Here is a 14103-nt window from a genome sequence, read left to right as displayed (position 1 = left end):
TCCTTTTGTCTAGCTGTAAACCCATCACCCCAAGCTCTGAGTGCCTTCTGAACACTATGTCATTATCCCCCTCCCAAAAAACTCTTTGACAAATGTGAAACTGAGGCACAGGTAGATGAAATGTCTTTTTTAGGTTTGTACGTGAAACAGGGATGAGTCAGAAACCATTTTTGTGTAGCCCAGTATGTCTGAAAGAAATGTATGATCTTACAATACCTTCTGGATGTGCTGCTGTGCAAAATATATTGTATTATTTATCTCAGAATTTATTTTTACTGCAAAAAAAACACCCTTTACCTCCCCTCAAGAATGGGAAAATAGCCTCTCTTCCATATAGTATCCTTACAGGCATCAAGCAACCAAAAAGTATCCAACCTTCCTATGCTGAACCCAGTGCAAGGAGGGTACTGTGGTCATCCACAGGTGCTCTTGTCTCCTTGTAAATGTGTTCTCCCCTGAGTGAACAGTGAGATACAACTCCTCAGTGATTAGTCATGTCTAAAGCCAGCCTTGACCATTGCTTTTCCAAACAGTGAGTAGCTCTGGAAAGCTGTAAGTCCCATCATCTTCCATTTTTAAACAGACAAGCTTTCACTCCAACAGCAGCAGAGCCTTTCACTCAGCAACCTGCAATCCCAGGCAGCCTGTCTGCACTAAAAACAGGCAGCTGCACTCTGTCCCAGCCTATGTAAATTAAGTGAAATGTTAGCTTAAAACGGTGATAATGTGGTCTGCATTAGAAGTAAAGCATTCTTTAGAAACACAGCTGGCACTGGGAACAGGCTGCATATTGCTTTTTAATTTCTGGAATGCACCAACCTATCAGATTCATGAGAGCCCCTCTGTTCCCTAGTGCTGCCTGGCAGTGTAGGACATTAATCTGTCCTCTTGGGCAGGGTTTTTATGCTTGGCATGGGACACATAACTGCTTCCTAGAAATGATGCTTTTCAGCAATTTCATCTCAAGGTGGAGAAGTAAAAAAGCTAGTTTACATAACCCAAATGTGGTGTTCTCAGGATTATTTAACATATAAAAATCCCTGGTTTCTGAGTTTGTCATTGCTGTCTTTGATGTTTTGAGCAGATTGTGTAACCAGTAAATGTATAAACTACAGAGGTTAATTGTTCACTCTGACATCTGAAAGTGAGGCAAGTGGAATGTGAATAATCTGTGTTGTGGTCTATTGAGACCATTACAGTTTGGTATCTCTACATTTATCAGGGGTTGGAGCAGTTAATACTGTGGTGCCTCGAGATGTGAGTCAGAGACTATTTATTGCAAAAATCAGAACAACCAACCAGACAACACTGTTCTCTTTTCTACACACACTTTGCAGTCAAGTTCATTTTGGATCTCTTGACCCACCCCATTGCAGTGAGGTGAGTACAGGTGGCATGACCTTTCCAAAATCCACAGAGGAGTAGCATCCTTCATCCTTGCTGTCCATAGGAGATGATCCCAAGCAAGCCGGGTGTTGCAGCATGAGCACCGTGTGCCATGGGTCCTGCTGACTGAAAACCTGTGATAAGTAAATTGTGTGTTGTGATGGTGTCTGTTGTGAAATTTGCTGTCTGTATTGATTTAGCCTGGGCTGCTTTTTAATGAGAACTGAATATTAGAAACTGAGGCTGAAGGAGAGGCAGGAATAACTCAGTTTAACTATAATTTCTAAGTATAATACACATGAAGCAATCTATAATAAACATATAATATATAGATATTTATTAAAATATCTGAAATTCTTTAAACTTTCAGGTCTAACCCACATGCAAATGCTAGTTTCAGACTCTTTCCAATCCTAGCTGAAGTTGTGGTTTACCTCTTACTTTTAAAAGCCTGATTGTCTCATTGATCCATGAGTTTTGGAAAGATGTTGTGGCATTTCTGGTGATTTTTAAGATGTCTTCTTTTCTAACCATGTTAGTCTTTCATGATCTCTAAGTTCCTCCACATACTTGCAGTCCCAAGAAGGACTTAACATGAGAGAGAACCTGGAGCACCTTAAGGCACATCTCTCTGTGCACTGAGATCAGTGTAATTGTACCTGCAACCCCTTTTAAGTTGATGTGATACCAGTGTGATCCCAGTGGAGCTCAATGGAATTGCTCTGGCACAAAACTGATGCAACAATTAGTCATTTGGAAATTAGAGTTGGAGTATTTTTTTTTCCTCACGTGCCATTTTTACTATGTAAGCATTTTTTTCCCCATATCAATTTTTTTTTAATGTGAGGAAAAGTTCTGAACAACTTCAGTTTGGAAGTATCCAAACATTTTGCTTTAGCTTTTTTGATCTAAATGTAACATTTTAATATTGGTGAATTAAAAATATTTTCTTGTGAGCCAGATAACTGGCTGAGATGGAAATTGTCTTATTCCCTGATTCTTCTGAACAATTCATATCCACCATAACAGCAAGTCCAGAGGCAGTTTCAAGTTGAGCTAAGTTAAAATAAAATATTCTAGTTCAGTTAAAAAATACATTGAAACATTTGATTTGGATGAAAGCCATGTAGTAAAGGAAATATTTTGTATTGATTTTCCCAAAGGAAACCTGAATGCTTTGGACAAAATTAATTTTTTCTTGCATAGAAAGGTGGTTCTCCGGAAACTTCATTTCCCACTAGAGGCCACACACGTTGCTGGAAAGTGTCTATTAAGCTTTTGTGCTGAAGCTATGAATGGCCTCTAATGCTCAAAGGAGGAATTCTGCAGCCTTATTTAAAGAAACCTCTCTAAAAATCTATGCTTAACTTTGGTGAAACCTGAAGGGATATGCTTTTCTTCATGTCTTTGTCTCAGCTGTAAATTTTAACTATTAATATACCTCAGAATAGTTTTTATATCACCAGAGGCCTTTGCAGATGTTTGATTTACTGAAACCTTAGGCTTCAGACATTTTCATTTCAGCTTTGCTAGGAAGAAGCTGGCAGGTTGGCTTCTTCTGAGACAATATTATGCTGTGTTCTGATAATCTGATTTAGAAATTGGCCAGGTCCTCTCTAGGTAAAATTTTATTTCATTCAGGCACACATCAGTGAAAAATCCCATGACATAAAGCTCTATATTCCAGCATAGGTACCAGAATCTCTTCCACTATTTTTGTCCTCAATTTAAACTGTCAAGCAGAAGTGAGCATTTCCCACTTGACTGGCTTCAGTTTACTGCTTAAAAAATGCACTTGCTGCCCACAGTTAACACTGGTCATAATCCAAAGTCCTTATTGCCTCAGCTGTTGTCCAGTGAAATAACGTCTCTTTAATGGGGTGATCAAACCCATACACCACATGGTAGAGGTGGAATTGGGGGAACTTTCTGCCAAACCACCATCATCTGTGGGGAGCCTTACCTGTCTGTGAAAAGGTGTTTTATCCTTTCATCAGGTGGTAGACACTGCAGAAGAATGTGGGTGCAATTCATCCTTCCTTCCTTTCCCCTCCTCTAATAGCTTCAACCTCTTTGTAAAAGATTACAACTTCTTTTAGTTGGTGTTTTTTGTGTTTTTTTTTTCCTGTATTCACTGCTGACAGTTTTTTCTGCTGACAGAATTTTCAGTATTCAGATGAGACTTTTTCCCTCTCAAGGTCAGTACAATACTAAGTACTAAGGAAGGAAAACAAAAGATGTTTCAATTTTTTGTGTTCCAGGCACTAATTTGTCAGTATTTCTCTGGCTTGTTTATTTTGGGGTTTTTTGTTTTTGTTTTTGTTGTTTTTTTTCTTGTTTCTCTGCTAGCACATAAGCAGAAAAGCAAAAGTAAGCTGAAGCCACGAGGACCTTGCTACATTTCTACTTGGACATTGATGGATGGAGAAGCATTTCAAATAAAAAGAAAATCAATAGTGAATCTGAAGATGTGGGTCACCTCTACTGGTTTAGCAGCATTAAGCTGTGGTGTGGAGTAACTCAAATAGGTTTGGGCTTCCCATCTCCCCAGAAGCTCATGGGCTCACCAGCATGTGGCAGACAGTATCAGTGACCTGTGAAATAGGTGGGAACCTGCCAGACCAGCAAGGCATAAGATTACAAATATTTTTCCAGTGCATACCTTCTTAGCTTTTTTAATATGAGAGAAACAAACAGCTGCAGCCCTGAAGTGATGAACTTAAAAAAATTAATATAGCTGGGATTTGTTACAGCTCACTTTTAATACTGGCAGGTGACTGCTGTTGTGTTTTCCCTCTCTTATTCCCAGGATAGCACATTTTACAAATTGTTAAGTTACAGTATGTAATTTATAACCATCAAAGTGGAAAAACATTATGCAGTGCATGAATTAGCATCAGAATGAATGTCTGTTATTGAAGTATGCTAAATTTCTGGAAAGATGCATTTATTCCTCCTTGATTTTTGTTACCAGGTTTTTTCTTTTAGTTATATTTGACTGATCAGAGCAGCTTTAATGGTTGCATGCAAGAGTTCTGTAAAGGAGAATCCACAATAGGTCTTGTTCTGTGTGAAATTAGGCAAAGTTGTTGTCTTTTTGCAAACATTGTCCATCGGTAAATTGAATATTTTTTGGGCAACACGGACTGGCAAGAAGGTGAAAACTTGTGTTGACACAAGTTGAGACAGCCTGGCTGCCTGGGTCCTTCAATATTAATTGCAATATCATAAGATCATAGAATCACAGAATGGTTTGGGTTGGAAGGGACCTTAAAGATCATCTAGTTCCAGCCTCTCTGCATGGGCAGGGACACCTCACACTAGACCAGGTTGCTCAAAGCCCCATCCAACCTGCCCTTGAACACTTCCAAAGAGGGGGCATCCACATACTGTGACTGTAGCTTGTCTGTCAGTTTAAAGCAGATCTACCTAAATTGTAGGTGTATAGTGTAGGAGACAGTTGCCTTAATGGAAAGGCAATGGAGTCTCTCCATTCAGAATCAATAGAAAAGCTTCTACTGATTCTGCCTCAGTAAATGTACAGGCACTCATTCACTGGACTGCTGTGCTGGTTGCTACCCTATCAGCATTTTATGTAATATGGTGATTCACATATCGAGCTACAAATTGTATCTTCATAGCATCTGGTTCTTAAAACAGTGAAAGCTGGGAGATAGATCTGCTAAATATATTAAAAGAACTGTGTTGCTTCCAGGTATGTAGTTTTTTGCCTCTGGATGCATCACTGTCTGAACTATTTGACTCAGCTCAACTGACTGTGATGAGATTTTCCTCCTTATTTCCAATGCTTTAAATGCTGTGTTTCTTGCAGAATAATTTTACTATAATTTAAGATGTTCCAGAAGAAGTATACCATCCTTTTGGCTTAGTGGTGCAACTAGTTCCAATCTTCTTTTTTAGACTCAGTTTGTGAACAGGTGCTCTTTACAGAGCCCATAAAATTCTGCCATGAAAGCCCTGGAGAGATCACAAAAACTTGCAACTTGATTTGCAAAAGACACATTATTTGCCTGGCTTAATAGACACTGCCTTATCTGTGTTATGGTTCCTGAATATCACTGGGATTCAAATGTTTTTCTTTAGAACACTTAAGACAATCAAAACTATTTATTTACAGCACTGAAACACTTAAGGAAACAAGTGGGATGTTACAGAAAGATAAAATATTTTCCAGCAGTTTTGACATCTGTGTAAACATTTTGCCTCTTGTTCTCTTCCTACTCATCAAGAAACCAGATATCAGGCTTTCCACCAGAGATGCAAGTCCTATAAGTTGGACTACAAGTGGAGAACCTGATCCTTGATAAAGCCAACAGGATGCTGGGCTGCATCAACAAGGGCATCACCAGCAGAGACAAGGAAGTCATCATCTCACTCACTTGGTGCTTGTCAGACCACACCTGGAGTTTTGTGTTCAGTTTTGGTCCCTGCTCTACAAAAAGGCTGCAGATAGGCTGGAGAGGGTCCAGAGAAGGGCCACAAGGATGGTCAGAGGACTGGAGGATCTGCCAGATGAGGCAAGTCTGAGAAAACTGGGTTTGTTCAGCCTTGAGAAGAGAAGGCTTCAAAAAGATCTTGTTACCATGTTCCAGTAGTTAAAGGGTGGCTACCAAGAAGATGGAGACTCCCTATTTACAAGGAGTCATATGGAAAAGACAAAGGGTAATGGGCACAAGTTGCTCCTGGGCAGATTCTGGTTGGACACAAGAGGTAAATTTTTCACCATGAGGGCAGTCAAACATTGGAATAGTCTCCCAAGGGAAGTGGTGGATTCGTCCTCATTGGAAAGTTTTAAGTCTCAGCTTGACAGGGTGCTGAGCCATCTCATATAAACTATAGTAGTACCTAGAAAGGTTGGACAAAGTGATCCTTGAGGTCCCTTCCAACCTGGCATTCTGTGATTCTATGATCCCTTTAAGTAGTGCAATTTACACCCTTCCCGTGCTCTAATATATGGCTGAACAACATTGTATTCTGGAGACCAACAGAAGACTTGACTAATGTTAGATTCTTTTAAGAAAATCCACACTTCCTGGGCATCTCCATATCTTACACACCCATATCATGAAAAGATGGACTTCAGCTCAGCATCAGAGCCATACAGGACAAGCACAGGAATTCCTGAAAGCACCTCTGATATTAATGTTAATTTATCTTTATTGAACTATATATTTTTTAATTAACTGAGAGTGATGACTCCCTTACAATGGAATATGTCTTCTTAATCATGCTTCGATAAAAACTGTTGATGAGAGGCAGAAATGAGGGAACAGCCATTACCATTAAGAAAATTAGAGTGTTGAATAGTAAAAGCTATTGCCTTTCTCACAACCACATGTTTTTATAATGTCTATTAATATGATAGAGGACACTGCAGCTTTCTGTGGTAGGCACAGAGCCACTGAACTAACGCATATGTCACCCCCTTGCACACCAATCAATCCCAATTAACTGCTGGTTTGCTCTGGTCTTCTTCAACAGCATGTTGACTTTGGAGAGACACTTTTGCTAAGTGGGTCATAGGAAGGTTGTTTCTGCCATTTGTGTCTTATACCATGTCCCCATGAAACACACTGGGAGGGAACAGAAAACAAACCATTCTGTTTGTTTGGGCTGGAAAATGTCAAGGCTACAAGACACACCTGGCACATGCTATGGGATAAATACATCACACAGGAGAGCTGCAAGAATTGCACCAAATGGCTTTGATGGTCCGTGTGTAGTGTTTAATGTAACATATGGCATTAAAATGTAAGAGTCGAGGCAGAAATTTGCCTCTGGAAGTAAACTGGGCATTCATCCAAATGCCTGACAGGAGATGAACCTTGTATTGTTTTCTGATGGCCAAAACCCCCAGGCCCCATCAGCCTGGCAGAGGTCAAGTCTTGAGTCTTTGCTGAGCAAATGCCTTTTTTTTCCTGTAAATTGGTGCTTAAATACCAGGCTGCTGAACTGGGCATCTGGCTTAAATTATCCTGCGCTGGTGACTGGTGAACAAAGAAAATAGCATGATCCAAGAAAAATAAAGGAAGAGTTTGTAAAAGCAAGTAGTCCTTTTTCCTAACAGTGACTTCTCCGAAACCAGAGACTCAGTGACTGTAAGTACTAACAAGAAGTAATCCAGGCCTGCGGTATGGGTTGCAGCCTGCAAAGTGCTTTCTGGCATGGGGATACAATACTTGCTGGAACTTGTAGCTGGTTCTCCAAAATAAACAGATCAGTGCTACTCACCTCGCTGTCCAGATTCTGGAAAATAAATTATTATAGAGAGTATAATAAAGTAGAAATCAGCCTGATGCTTCCCTTTAGGAAGGCCATGCCAGGAGGCTCTGAGCTCCAGGAAAATGCAAACGTAAAGCTGGAGAACAGTGCATCCCTCCTGCCTGCAGCTGTCTGGGATGGGGCTCCCCACTTCCCTATCCTGCTGCTGCTTAGATTTTTAGATATGTTGTTCCAAGTTCCCGTAACGTCCCTGGCATCTGAGTGTGCTAGCAAGTAAGAGCAATTAGTTCTTTAATGTCCATATCAGCTAGGAAATTAATGCCTGAAGTCTGCCTTCTGCATCCCCCCCTGCAGCTTCTGGGATGAGCTACTGGTCTGGATTCCCATACACTGTGTAGCTGCTGACTTTTATGAGATAAGCAGCCCACCACTTTGCATCCTGTGTCTCTGTCTTGTGCATACTCCCTGGCAAAGAAGAGGAACGAGCCATTAGATTCAAAATCTGAAAAATGGAAACAGTCTGGGGTGTATCATCAGCTGGAGAAAAATCCCATCATTACACTGCTGCTGCAGCATCCACCTTCCTTGTGCCTCCAACTCAAATGCATTAAACCTAATTACACAGTAGTACAACTCCAAGACAGATTTAACACACTGGCATAAGAAAAGCTTTAAAAAAATCTACTCCTTCATTAATAATTGAAGTGGTACTTGTGCTGGCAACAGAGGAAAGCAAAGGTATGCCAGCCTGTGGGACACAGTGCAAAGAAACAATCTTAAACTCTTTTAATAAACTCATATAAATCTTAAATTTGTGGCAAATTAATCCAGAACATGGAGCCAACAGATGGAAAAACCCATTAGGTTATCTATTGCATTTTCCTGGCAGTGCAGTACTGCTTGCTGCAAGCAGTGGCTTCTGCTGACTCAGTCTAGTTCTCCACACCCCAAGCAATGGGACACTCACTTCCTGGAATATCTTTCTATGTGAAGACTTTTTGTTTTTTTTCCCTTCCACAATGGGCAGTTTAAACTCACCTTGAGACTTCATCCACCACTCCTAATAGCATCCTTTCTGCTGAAGGAGGCAGCTCCCCTTGCTGTTCAGGCCCTTCAAATATTGAAAAGAAAATTGCTGTGTCCCTTTTCCCTTGCAAATGTGTTTAAGCCCAGTCCTATGCATGTGTAGCCTTTTAAATCTCTCTTCCTGCAGCCCCCGCATCCTTTTTGTTGCTCTGCTTTTATGATCTCTCACTGAGCACACATCTTAACATTTCAGCTTTGATGGTAATACAGCAGTCAGGACAGGTTCTCCAAACCCTTGCATTCCAAAGTGGGAGATAATTAATCCTATTGTTCTTCCATTTTAAAATTAGAGATAGACAATTTGTTTTTGCTTGGACTCATTTCCCACCACCTTATGGGCTGGAACAGATTGTCCCCTCCAGTGCAATTTCAGCCACATTCAGTCCTTGAAATTGTGTTCACAGCTTTTCCCCTTAAAAACATGGAGGGGAAAAGAGACAATGAATTAAGAGCTTTTGCACTTTCCATTTCACAGCTGTTTTGTTCCATCATTATTTTTTTTTGGGGAGGCTGGTGACAGGTAAAGGGAACAAAGCAAGGCTAATGCTATGGAGAACTGACTGGTGAGCATCAGTGGGAGAGAGGCACTTTTGAACAGGATAGCTTCAGAAGGCACAGTGAGAATTGCACTGGGAGGCTGAACTAGGGAGCCCAAGTAGGCAGGAGGTAAAGATCTGGCAGTGGTGGCTGATGGGGTAAGAGGGATAGTGAGGCAGAAAGAAGTGGTGCAGTAATGCTGTCAGCTAAATTTATTGCCTGCTGGCTGGGAAGGGTGAGAAAAGCAGACTTCATGGTGCAGCAGAGAACATGGAAATGCTGGATTTGTAACCTTGAAAAAGAGCTAATGCTCTGGGAAAACCTTTGGAATTGAGAGCAGGTCTTGATATAGGATGGTGTGGCATGGTAACAGGGAGCAGGGAGAACAGACATTAAGGCAAAGAACTCTTCCACCACCATGTGCTTGACATAACAGTGAACTGTAACAAACAAGACTGGCAGAGGTAAGAACTTTAATGATAAAAATCCCCTCAGGCAAGCAAGAGGACTACAAACCCTAAGGGGAATCTCTATTAAAGTTTTCCTCTTCTAGTTTATAGCACTAGAAGGGAAATATTCTGCTAATACAGAAACATCCAGAAAAGAAGCCCTGGGGTGTGCACATAATGCAGTAGGAGCTACAATATTTGGATGAATATCCATCAGTTGGTTTTGGTTTTAGCTCCATGATGCTTAATGGCCACAGAAATTTCCCAGGGGGTGACAGCCAGAGAAGCATCAAGCAATCTCCTGAGGTTTGCAAGCAACCCACTGGAACAGATTAACATGCAAAAAAAATGGGTTGTTTTGTTTTGTTTGGTTTTGTTTGGTTTATCAGCAATTTTTACACATTTCTTCAGCTGCCCTGTTACTCATAGGATTCTAGCCACGTTTCAGCTCTTTTCTTCTTTAAATATGCAATCCAGATTTTCTTGCTGGAAAACAGGAGACTTCCAGCAAACAAATACCTAAGTGTTAAGCAAACTCAACCCTTCCTATTTCAAGTCTTTGGCACTGCCACAGCCTTAAACATCCACGGTAAAAAGTGACTATAATTTCTCAAAGAAATCATAGTAGAATTTCCCAAACAGTAGGTGAATTTGAGGTAGGAAGATCCTTTTCTGATTACTTATGAGTCTGCATTCGTTAGTCATAGTGGTGTCACCATCTCTTGTTCCAGCTTCATGTGCTTGGGCAGGGTTTCAGACAGTGCAAGCAATCGTATTTTGCAAGATGCTTTATGTTCACAGTGAAGCTGGAGGTTCCATGGTATATGGCTGGGCATTTTTATATGGGTTAACTGAATGCCTGCTTGAACACAGAAGGGGCCAGGCAGTTCCTCCACGTGAAACAATTCAGCAGCAAAGTTGAGGGTCTGTGAGTGATTGCTGTGAACCAGCAAATCCCCCCCTTCCTGTTCTGGTCAGTAAAAATACTTAGCAGAACAAAGCAGGACTGGCCCTGGATGGAGATTTGACAGCTTGTTTATACCCCAGCACCTTGAGAAATGTTGAATTGTTGCTGCCTTGTGGCAAGAAAAATGAACCTGTGCTTCAGCAGACTTAGAGGGCAGACTGTGCCCGAGGGTGCCTGGCCAGTGGCATGTTCTTCTCTGTATTTGATGCACGTGCTGATCTCAGCCCTATCAATGCATTTTATAAGTTATTGAATGTGAATAAGTTATGTGAATGTGTTGCAAAAGTCTGCATTTGGCCACCCTAACTTTGACTCATTCATTCATTCATTCATTCACCATGCAGCTTTTCTGACTGCATGTACTCCTTGCCACAGAAAGGTCTTGAGAAATTTATTCTGCAAGCTGATCTGAAATTGCAAGGAGTACCATGTCCCTGCCTCTCAGATCTATTTGCAAAATATTATATTAGATCATAGAACAGTTTGGGTTGGAAGGGACCCATAAGGATCATCAACTCCAACTCCCTGCTCCTAGCAGGAGTAGAAAGGACTTCAGGCAGACAAACATACTTTTGTTACTATCAGAGTTTAAGCAGTTACCCCTGCAGACAGAAGAATTACTCCTCACCTTAAGTGAGAAATGAGACTTTTTTTTTCAAAGCAAAAAGAATTTTTAAAATTTTATTTAAGACAAAGCTTAAGCTGTTGAGCTGTTCCAGTGTAGCTTGTAAAACATAGTACCAGATATTGCAAAAGGATCATCAAAAAAATAAACAACAACAGCAAATCCCACCAGGCTGAAGGCAATAGCTTAAAGGAAAGGAGTGAATGGAGGCAAGTCTATGCCCAGGTCAGCAGATAAACCCCTGGAAGCCAGGCAGGAATGACAGTGTTGCTGTTGAAGAAGCACCAAGAAGGACACAAGCATGAAACATGCCCTGAGGGAGGACATGTTGAGTGGATGCAGTTTCAGGAGGACTTACTGTGAGAGGAGAGGTGCTGACTGGTTCATCCTTGCTGGATTTGATGCAAAGACACAATGAGGCATTTTTTCTAAGCAGATCCAGCCTAGCCAGGACTGCTTCAGTTTTCAGCTGTATAAAAGGGAGGTCCACTGCAGTCTTTGCTTACTGAAAGTGAGAGCAGGATGGGAATCATTCACAGATTCGAGGGCCAGTAGAGGTTTTTCACCCTGGATTGGCTGAAATAGTTGGGGGGTCTGTGTTTGGTTTCCATTCCTACCTGATGAAGCAGTGCAGAGTGAAGATGGGATATCCCTCTGCAGACATACAACACTTTGGTGTTACTGTACAATGAAAACAGGGCATATCAGGAGTCACAAAAAGAAACAGGAGAGATTTCATTCAGTTGATTATTAGTGCAGGAATCCAAGAAGGGATGACAAAGGCAGGAAGCACTTGTAGAATTCTACACAAAAGAATTGGAAGCAGTAAGGGTAAGGAACAGAAACAGTTTGAAGCTAAGGGGCAAATTTTTTCCCACTGTTTTATCCCTTTACCTTTCTGGAGAAATCCATCACAGGCAACCTTTTGAAAGAGGCTTTTAGAAAATATATAGGTGACAGGAAATTTTTTGTGTTAAATTAGACTCAGTGTCAAGAGAGGATTTTTTTGTCTTCTGTACCTACCAGCTCTAATTGTGACAGTCTAGAAGATGGCAATGAAACCCTAAATACTGTTCTAATTTTTACTTGTGCAGGTCTCGTGAAACTTGGTCAGAGCAAGATTGGTCTGAGGAAACAGCAAATACCAATTTCTGCATTTCTTCTTCTGTTCAGATCAGAGGAAATACTGAATTAAGAATAAATGTACCAATCATAATATTAAGGTATGATTGATAAAAACTACAGTATGTTCAGTGTGATGTCATATTCGTGTGGTAATGTACATGCCTGAATCATCTGTATTTTGTACAACTCCATATCCTATTTTTCAGGTTGTTTTTCACAGTTTGTAGCACTTTCAGCCAAAATATTATACCCTTGTTTAGAAGATTACACTATCTTCATCTCATGGCAACAGCTCTAGTTGGCACCCTAACACAGCTGTTGCCAAATGATTTCGTGATGTTACATGTTCATATTAAGATAAAACAGCAGCAGGAGTCATACACTGAAGTTACAGTACATATCATCACAGAGTGGGAAATGGTTTGATTGAAACCATTTCCTATTCAGACAGAGTGAGCAGCTCATAAGATGTTCAGGGCTTTGCATGGGGGGAAATATGCAAATGAATTTAGGACTGAAAAAAAATATACTGACAACCATACCCTCATTCAGTGTGTAATGACTTTGCCACTGGAGAGTTCAGTCCTGATCTGAATGGGAAAGGAGATATGTAAGACTCAATGCAGTAATGATTGTAGGTTCACTTGCTGGCATGGACAAAAAGAGGATGGTGTGGTGCAGTGGCACAGACTTCTCAGTACCTTGGAAAATTTGCTGCCTGGCCAGAGTTCAGACTTCAGCAGAACTAACCTGAATTACTTAAGATCATATCTTGACCTGAAATGATAATAAATTAAAATATTAGTCATTGCCATGAGATGGCTACTAGACCTGTTTGGAAAAGAAAACATTCTTTAGAAAGATACTGAAATTTTGTTGGAAAAAAGGAATATATATATTTGATTAGGAAAAATAAAGGTTTTTCCTCAGAATCTGAAAGTGTTCTAAAAAGAGCAAAGCTTTCTGCAAAATGGCTTTGTTTAATAAACTCTCTAATATTCTCATTACTGCAAAGTGAGAATGGAAAACATTAGATGAGTTCCAGTGCTTGGGAGTGGATGATTTTATCAGACTTCTGTAAAAGCAGAACCATGAGCTCCCTTCCTTCCAGGGTCTTTGCTTAGGAACAGGCAAATGAGAAGATCACAGCTGAGGACTTCAGATGTAACAGCACACAAACATTCCACCCACCAGACAAAACAGTATTTACCAATATAAATGTGCTTTTGTGCCTGTGGCTTAAACAGCATTTACCTCTTTTTTCGTTCTCCTTTCTCTCACCTCTGAAGCCATTTTATTTATGCACATTCATATCTAGGCTGCTTTTTAGTTCAGAGGGAAGACCTTATAACTGTAATCCAGAGGGGCTCAGGACCTCACAGTATATATTAAAAACTTTTTTTGACCTTTTTAATGTTACTCCAAATGCTGCAAAGCATGTGTAAACTGAATGTATAATTCCTCTTAGGAATACAAATTTGAGAAAATAAAATGTCAACATTTACCTTGGTGTTTACAAGTGCAGCCATAGAATGTGAATTCATTGCCTTACCTGAATTCCAATTTCGTAAATATTGCTGTTAGAGGAACGTTCATTTCTTAAATAAAATGTGCAGAAAGAATCTCTTTGGTAGCACTGCACGTCTCACATGTGAGGGAATTTCTCTGACACTGTTTACTGCTGA

This window comes from Chaetura pelagica, unplaced genomic scaffold (genome assembly GCF_000747805.2).
Source record: "Chaetura pelagica isolate M959 unplaced genomic scaffold, ChaPel_1.0 scaffold115, whole genome shotgun sequence".
In the NCBI taxonomy this organism is placed as follows: Eukaryota; Metazoa; Chordata; class Aves; order Apodiformes; family Apodidae; genus Chaetura; species Chaetura pelagica.
The sequence above is the reverse complement of the archived record's forward strand: the minus strand, read 5'-3'. Positions refer to the sequence as shown.